At 36.6% G+C, this 7947-nt stretch overlaps 3 long non-coding RNA genes across 3 annotated transcripts; 1 reads left to right on the top strand and 2 right to left on the bottom strand.

The window, feature by feature from the left end:
• Window positions 1-2086: 2086 nt before the first annotated feature.
• On the top strand, window positions 2087-3455 carry LOC149596226 (uncharacterized). The gene is made up of 2 exons (XR_016379338.1): window positions 2087-2216; window positions 3305-3455. It is a non-coding gene; the product is annotated as an uncharacterized LOC149596226 (long non-coding RNA).
• Window positions 3423-4441, bottom strand: LOC149596225 (uncharacterized). Its single transcript, XR_016379337.1, has 2 exons — window positions 3910-4441; window positions 3423-3849 (listed from the first exon to the last, which is right to left on the bottom strand). It is a non-coding gene; the product is annotated as an uncharacterized LOC149596225 (long non-coding RNA).
• A 1928-nt stretch (window positions 4442-6369) lies between these two features.
• On the bottom strand, window positions 6370-7731 carry LOC149596224 (uncharacterized). Its single transcript, XR_016379388.1, has 2 exons — window positions 6857-7731; window positions 6370-6796 (listed from the first exon to the last, which is right to left on the bottom strand). It is a non-coding gene; the product is annotated as an uncharacterized LOC149596224 (long non-coding RNA).
• Window positions 7732-7947: the final 216 nt, after the last annotated feature.

Here is a 7947-nt window from a genome sequence, read left to right as displayed (position 1 = left end):
TGCTGGCCTGGTCTCTAATGCCATCACTAGCGTGTCGTAGCTTTCAGGTAAGCTACACAGCAGGAATGCCATCACTAGATTTTCTTGGATGTTTTGCCCTAATCCCCTTAATCTGTCTACGAGATCCAGTAGAGCATAAAATGTGCCTCCATATTTCCAGATTCGCTAAGCTGACTTCTACAAAGCCTCTTTAATAGAAATACCTTGGATGATAAGGTACTTTTCTGGTGGTAGTCCTTTAGAGCTGTCCAAACGGTTTTTGCTGTCGTTTTGTTTCGGATATGCTGCAGTTGATTGTCTTCGACGAGTAAACTAATTGATGCACTCGCCTTTCCATCTGCCTTTGTCCAAGCATCCGTAGCGGGCTCCGGTGCTGCGTCAGATACGACATGCCATAACTCGTCTTTAATAAGGCACATTTCCATTTTAAATTTCCACGTCTTATAATTGTTATTATTCAGTTTTGCGAACTGAACCTTCATTATCTCCGACGCCATTCTTTGTTCTTACTAACGACCCCGCCCTATTATACTGGGAACAGCTAACCTGATAATCCTTTGATTACTTAGTTTCTGTTTAATTCGTTCAGTACCTTTTACTTTCTTCCGCGTACGAGGCCCATAACCTATTGGAATTACTTCTAATACTTAGGTAATTCCTATTCTAGAAAGCAAAAATACTGGCACAACATGTTAGTGTACAAAAAAGACAAAGAATAAGTTTATTTCCGAAGGTTACAACATGTACTGAAATAGCAAGAGTAAACAAGATGGCCCCGGCCAGATTACACTTTTGCGCGCCCTCTAGTGACTAGAATTAGTATTACTATATTCATTGACCCCGACAAATTTATAATTTTCAGGTTTTTTTCCATTGTTTATAAAATAGCATTCCGATTATGAATAAAACCAATCTAGTAAGAATTTGGTTTACAGTTTAATTAAATAAGTAATTAACTGTAGTGTTCAAGTCTTGGTGGATTAATTAGGCTAGATATACTAATCAATATCCAAGATTTATTCTACCATATGATTATGGTCATTCGTTACATTGGGTGGCAAGGATGCCGCTTGAGTGCGGATAAAGAAGCGAGGAGTGTTCTCTCCTATACGCGATGTACGAGGTTACCTCCCATTTTTAAAATGTGAGTAGTTTTTGGTAATCGCCATCTAATGAGCGAATTCTGTACTTTGATTTTATTCCGTATTTTAAAAATGGCCGCGGACAACAACAATCTTTATGACACAGAGTTAACCCTTTGTCAGGTCCCGAATGAAGTTTGCAAACCCATGATCTCCACTCCCTTAAATCCCTATCACTACTTTTACAGCCAAGAACGGAACATGTTCTACCCCAGCTTGCCATTTTTACTTTTCAAAACTTACTAATTACCAATGAGAATTAAAAAATATGTTCAAATCATCGGATTCACCGAGCCAAAGGATTTCAGACGAAGGTTTTGAACTTCCTGCTTTTGAACGCTAGATGGCTTTAAACACCGACGTTTAAAGAGACAAAAATACCGAATTTTACGCTTTACTTCGACGCTAGATGGCGGTATCAAAAACTACTAAGACGCAATGGCAGCCCCCCCTTGAATTTGCCTGGTAAACAGACAATTAGAAAATGGGGGTTACAATCAATCGATATCTGAGGATGGGGCGCCATCTAGGTTGTGTTTGGAATAGGCGGGAATTACGAATATAGCAATACTCTCCCGTGAGATTAAAACCCAGTGACTGTATGAGTCTTAAGATAATGTGAGGGTTTAACAATAAAATTCGAAGATCATTGGCAACTTGTAATATTGCGCTATGCATTTGTAACAGTTTGGTTGAGCTTAATGAGGTAGATTGTAATTCAGATTTAACTTTGTTTAAGTCACTATTTTATACTGTCCTTTATGAGGTTATTGTTATTGTGGTGAAAAGTTTGTTTAAAGTCATTATTTATACTGTCCTTTATGAGGTTATTGTTATTATGGTGAAAAGTTTGTTTAAACTCATTATTTATACTGTCCTTCATGAGGTTATTGTTATTATGGTGAAAACTTGGTTTAGCTGCTGTCTCATAGGTTGAGCCTTTCAGGCGCTCGTCTGTTTCGGAGTGGGTTGCGGCGAATTGGTGTTGCGGATGTGGTGGTGGTCCTTGGGACCAGTGACCCTCGCATTAATTATTATTTTACCGGTCCCACTATAAATTAAATTTCTAAAATGGTGAGAATAAAAAGCACGTAAAGACACAAAAGTAAAGAAGCTGGAAATTCTAATTGAATTTGAATTTTTTACTGTAGGAAAAAGTAGCATATAACAATCCATAACAGTTAACTTTTATTTCTTATCACAATTTTTCAACTAGTTGCCACTAAATATCAATCAACATGTCTAATGATATTTGAAGTTCTTAATCCTTTTCTGAACTAGCCTTATTCCTTATTGCATTTTCCATAAATTCAGCGGCAATATCTTCTCTCGCTATCAGTAAGCCAGATCAAAATCTTGTAATGTGACCATGCACTACTGAGAAATACGATTACTGACAACTAGTACTGGCTATGGTCTAGACTGTCGACTACAAGAGACTCATTCTAGAGTATAGACGCTAGACAAGATCAATAGTCAATAGAATACAAAACTTTTGTAGGGAAGTTGTAGCCAAGGAGTACTAACTACCTAGGAGTAGAATTGGTAGAAAATGAGTTGAGATAGAAAAATTCTAAAAAGGAACCCCGAATTTATAAACTGGTCCCACCGTCTATTTTTTCCAAAAACCCTAATTAATAAAGTGCTCCCTGATACCACTGACCCCAACTTTTGGAATAAATAAACTGGTCCGAGCAATTAATAAACTGGTTTGGGACTTGTAAACCTGTCTTATTTCCTACCCTGTAGTGACGAGCCCATGATGTAAACAATAAAGATGGCCGCGAGCTACGAGGTTTAAGCCTCGGTCTTTAGTGTATCGGGACGGGGGGACGGGGAGTCGGGGACTCGGGGTCCGAGATATTGTCCATGCCCATGCCTTTTAATAATTATCTTAATGTTCTTTTTATTGATGATTGTTTATGCCTATTAATATTTATCTTAATGTTCTTTTTATTGATGATTGTTTATGCCTATTAATAATTATCTTAATGTTCTTTTTATTGATGAGCTTAAGTTGTAAATTTTTAATTTGATACTTTCAAAGTAACGTTAATTAAACCTTCAATACCTTGATTTAAATTTTCATTTATAATCCTTATTTAATTTAAGGATGATGTCAGTTTGTAAGTCTCGTTAATTTAATTCCCCCTTTCCCACAGAGAGGGTCTGAAAATTTAAATCACTTGGCAGAGACTGGAGATCTTCAACATTCAGTGACAGACTCTGAATCTCAATGGGCATTTAAAAAACTGTATAAATTTAAATTGAAATTCCAAATTATAATTAAATACTTTTTGTTTGATATGTTGATATTAACGTAATCAATCCTTGAATACTCTATTGGTACTATCAACACCATCGTTAAATTTATTACTTAAATAATATAATTTTTTTTAAATATAATAATCAAATTAGCGACTTATAATTAGTTAACTTTAAATGAGTATGTTTCACTGATTAAAATTACATTTCTAAAAATTTTTAGGTTGATAGCACTTTCATGTTTCATGTAGAAATTTCATATTTCCGTGGATGGAGAGATGAACACGTTGATTCCGTTTGTCGTTGATTGAAATTAGATTCATTTTGATCATAAATTTCATTTTATATTTTGAGTTGTTGATTTTATGAGATTGTTGATTTTATTTTTATAATTATCACTTACGTAACTGTTATTAGTAGATGAACCCAGCGAGAGCGGAAACTGCCATAATGATTAGTTAATTTTGCAAAGAATCTGCAATTTAATTCTGCAAAAATCTACCTATTATTTTATGTCAGTTCCGTTAAGTGATCATTTAATTTTAAACTTGCCAAACAAATAGTGAGCAATGGTACCTCCGTCCCAAACTAGTTATAGTTTTAAAACGCTGACTCGAGTTTCATTTTGTTAATACATTTAATTTTATTAGTAAATCAACCTGCCTAACTTTTAAGCAGACGAGTCTTAAAAAACGATATCATTGGTGAAATTAGAAAACTCTCTCTGCTTAGCGCGCCTTCTGTTGGGGAGAACCTTAATTTCTTTTTTGATTAATATGATAATATTAATTGTAATGTTTAAGTTCCCAAGTAGAAATCTAATCTTGCCTAGGATTAAAAAGATATATAATAATTATAAATTGCAAAAAAAAAATTGCAAGCAACTGTCTCTCCTCCTCTAGCGCGATACAATATATATTCGACAGCATCCAGTGGCGGGCGTCGGGGAGGTGGGGGGTCCATACAGTTGCACAGTTCTCTCTCTCTCGTCTCCCGCTAAACCCACGCAGTAAGTGCGGGCGTCGGGGAGGTGGGGGGGGGGGTCCATATCCTAACTCTCTCTTTCTTCTCTTCAGTATAATTTATCTCGCTTTATATTACAAGCAAGCGTAGCTTCGTGGTAGAGCGCGCGGCCGGGCGTCTTCACTGACGTCTCGTATGGATTGGGATATCGCGGGTTCGAGGCCCGGCGCCGACGGGAAAATAATTTCAATTGAAATTAAATACGTTACGCCACCTATGAGGTGTAACGTGAACTACGGATGAATTTCGAGTCGAAAATTCGCGGGAAATTTGAAATTCAAAAAGTTTATTTATGAAGAATCTTATTATGCGGTTACACCAAATCCAGCCAGCCGACCAGCCGTCCAGCCAACAGAGGTCGGAACAATACTTTCGAGCTCTAAAGAGCGCAAAAGTAAAAATTAATTGTTCATCAATTAGGATAAATATTTAATTTTTTTCTCTCGTGTAATAATTGTTTTTATATAAATATAAACCCAAAATTGACGGCAAAACTGTGTTTCTCTTGAAATTAATAATAAGTTAACAGATTATAGGAAGAAAAAGAGACCAGGGAGAGAGGGAGAAGCCGCCTAATGCTAACCAGTGCTAACAGAACTCGTATCTAGCGGGAAGGGGTTGAAAACGGGGGTATGAAATACACTATGTTCTCTCTCTCTCTCTCTCTCTCTCTCTCTACCTTGGGTCATTCGGTGGATCATTGAGCATGCGCGAAGTGACATCACGAATAGTCGCTACATGAGATAAAAACTTTGGATTTTGCGCAGTAGAGCTCGCGGTGGCCCGGCCGCCCGGGCGATACCAGGGATAAGGGAGTCAGATGGATTGGAAATGATGATGGGCGACCTGCGGCACCATATCTCTCCCAGTGTACCTCGCCACTAAATATCAATCAACATGTCTAATGATATTTGAAGTTCTTAATCCTTTTCTGAACTAGCCTTATTCCTTATTGCATTTTCCATAAATTCAGCGGCAATATCTTCTCTCGCTATCAGTAAGCCAGATCAAAATCTTGTAATGTGACCATGCACTACTGAGAAATACGATTACTGACAACTAGTACTGGCTATGGTCTAGACTGTCGACTACAAGAGACTCATTCTAGAGTATAGACGCTAGACAAGATCAATAGTCAATAGAATACAAAACTTTTGTAGGGAAGTTGTAGCCAAGGAGTACTAACTACCTAGGAGTAGAATTGGTAGAAAATGAGTTGAGATAGAAAAATTCTAAAAAGGAACCCCGAATTTATAAACTGGTCCCACCGTCTATTTTTTCCAAAAACCCTAATTAATAAAGTGCTCCCTGATACCACTGACCCCAACTTTTGGAATAAATAAACTGGTCCGAGCAATTAATAAACTGGTTTGGGACTTGTAAACCTGTCTTATTTCCTACCCTGTAGTGACGAGCCCATGATGTAAACAATAAAGATGGCCGCGAGCTACGAGGTTTAAGCCTCGGTCTTTAGTGTATCGGGACGGGGGGACGGGGAGTCGGGGACTCGGGGTCCGAGATATTGTCCATGCCCATGCCTTTTAATAATTATCTTAATGTTCTTTTTATTGATGATTGTTTATGCCTATTAATATTTATCTTAATGTTCTTTTTATTGATGATTGTTTATGCCTATTAATAATTATCTTAATGTTCTTTTTATTGATGAGCTTAAGTTGTAAATTTTTAATTTGATACTTTCAAAGTAACGTTAATTAAACCTTCAATACCTTGATTTAAATTTTCATTTATAATCCTTATTTAATTTAAGGATGATGTCAGTTTGTAAGTCTCGTTAATTTAATTCCCCCTTTCCCACAGAGAGGGTCTGAAAATTTAAATCACTTGGCAGAGACTGGAGATCTTCAACATTCAGTGACAGACTCTGAATCTCAATGGGCATTTAAAAAACTGTATAAATTTAAATTGAAATTCCAAATTATAATTAAATACTTTTTGTTTGATATGTTGATATTAACGTAATCAATCCTTGAATACTCTATTGGTACTATCAACACCATCGTTAAATTTATTACTTAAATAATATAATTTTTTTTAAATATAATAATCAAATTAGCGACTTATAATTAGTTAACTTTAAATGAGTATGTTTCACTGATTAAAATTACATTTCTAAAAATTTTTAGGTTGATAGCACTTTCATGTTTCATGTAGAAATTTCATATTTCCGTGGATGGAGAGATGAACACGTTGATTCCGTTTGTCGTTGATTGAAATTAGATTCATTTTGATCATAAATTTCATTTTATATTTTGAGTTGTTGATTTTATGAGATTGTTGATTTTATTTTTATAATTATCACTTACGTAACTGTTATTAGTAGATGAACCCAGCGAGAGCGGAAACTGCCATAATGATTAGTTAATTTTGCAAAGAATCTGCAATTTAATTCTGCAAAAATCTACCTATTATTTTATGTCAGTTCCGTTAAGTGATCATTTAATTTTAAACTTGCCAAACAAATAGTGAGCAATGGTACCTCCGTCCCAAACTAGTTATAGTTTTAAAACGCTGACTCGAGTTTCATTTTGTTAATACATTTAATTTTATTAGTAAATCAACCTGCCTAACTTTTAAGCAGACGAGTCTTAAAAAACGATATCATTGGTGAAATTAGAAAACTCTCTCTGCTTAGCGCGCCTTCTGTTGGGGAGAACCTTAATTTCTTTTTTGATTAATATGATAATATTAATTGTAATGTTTAAGTTCCCAAGTAGAAATCTAATCTTGCCTAGGATTAAAAAGATATATAATAATTATAAATTGCAAAAAAAAAATTGCAAGCAACTGTCTCTCCTCCTCTAGCGCGATACAATATATATTCGACAGCATCCAGTGGCGGGCGTCGGGGAGGTGGGGGGTCCATACAGTTGCACAGTTCTCTCTCTCTCGTCTCCCGCTAAACCCACGCAGTAAGTGCGGGCGTCGGGGAGGTGGGGGGGGGTCCATATCCTAACTCTCTCTTTCTTCTCTTCAGTATAATTTATCTCGCTTTATATTACAAGCAAGCGTGGCTTCGTGGTAGAGCGCGCGGCCGGGCGTCTTCACTGACGTCTCGTATGGATTGGGATATCGCGGGTTCGAGGCCCGGCGCCGACGGGAAAATAATTTCAATTGAAATTAAATACGTTACGCCACCTATGAGGTGTAACGTGAACTACGGATGAATTTCGAGTCGAAAATTCGCGGGAAATTTGAAATTCAAAAAGTTTATTTATGAAGAATCTTATTATGCGGTTACACCAAATCCAGCCAGCCGACCAGCCGTCCAGCCAACAGAGGTCGGAACAATACTTTCGAGCTCTAAAGAGCGCAAAAGTAAAAATCAATAACAAATATGGGATAAACTGGCGCCATCTATAACGGCTTGTTTGGGCGCGAACTTTAACTTTGTTTCTACACCAGCCCCATTGATGTCAAGTACATTAAACTTAACTTGTTTGAGCGAGTTGCCGCCTCTGTTTCTATCAAGGTAATGTGCTGAAAAATATTTTTG

This window comes from Phalangium opilio, unplaced genomic scaffold (genome assembly GCF_054372755.1).
Source record: "Phalangium opilio isolate 3A_F unplaced genomic scaffold, DU_Popi_V2 ptg000390l_1, whole genome shotgun sequence".
Classification (NCBI taxonomy): Eukaryota; Metazoa; Arthropoda; class Arachnida; order Opiliones; family Phalangiidae; genus Phalangium; species Phalangium opilio.
This window is presented reverse-complemented; position numbering and strand designations above follow the sequence as displayed.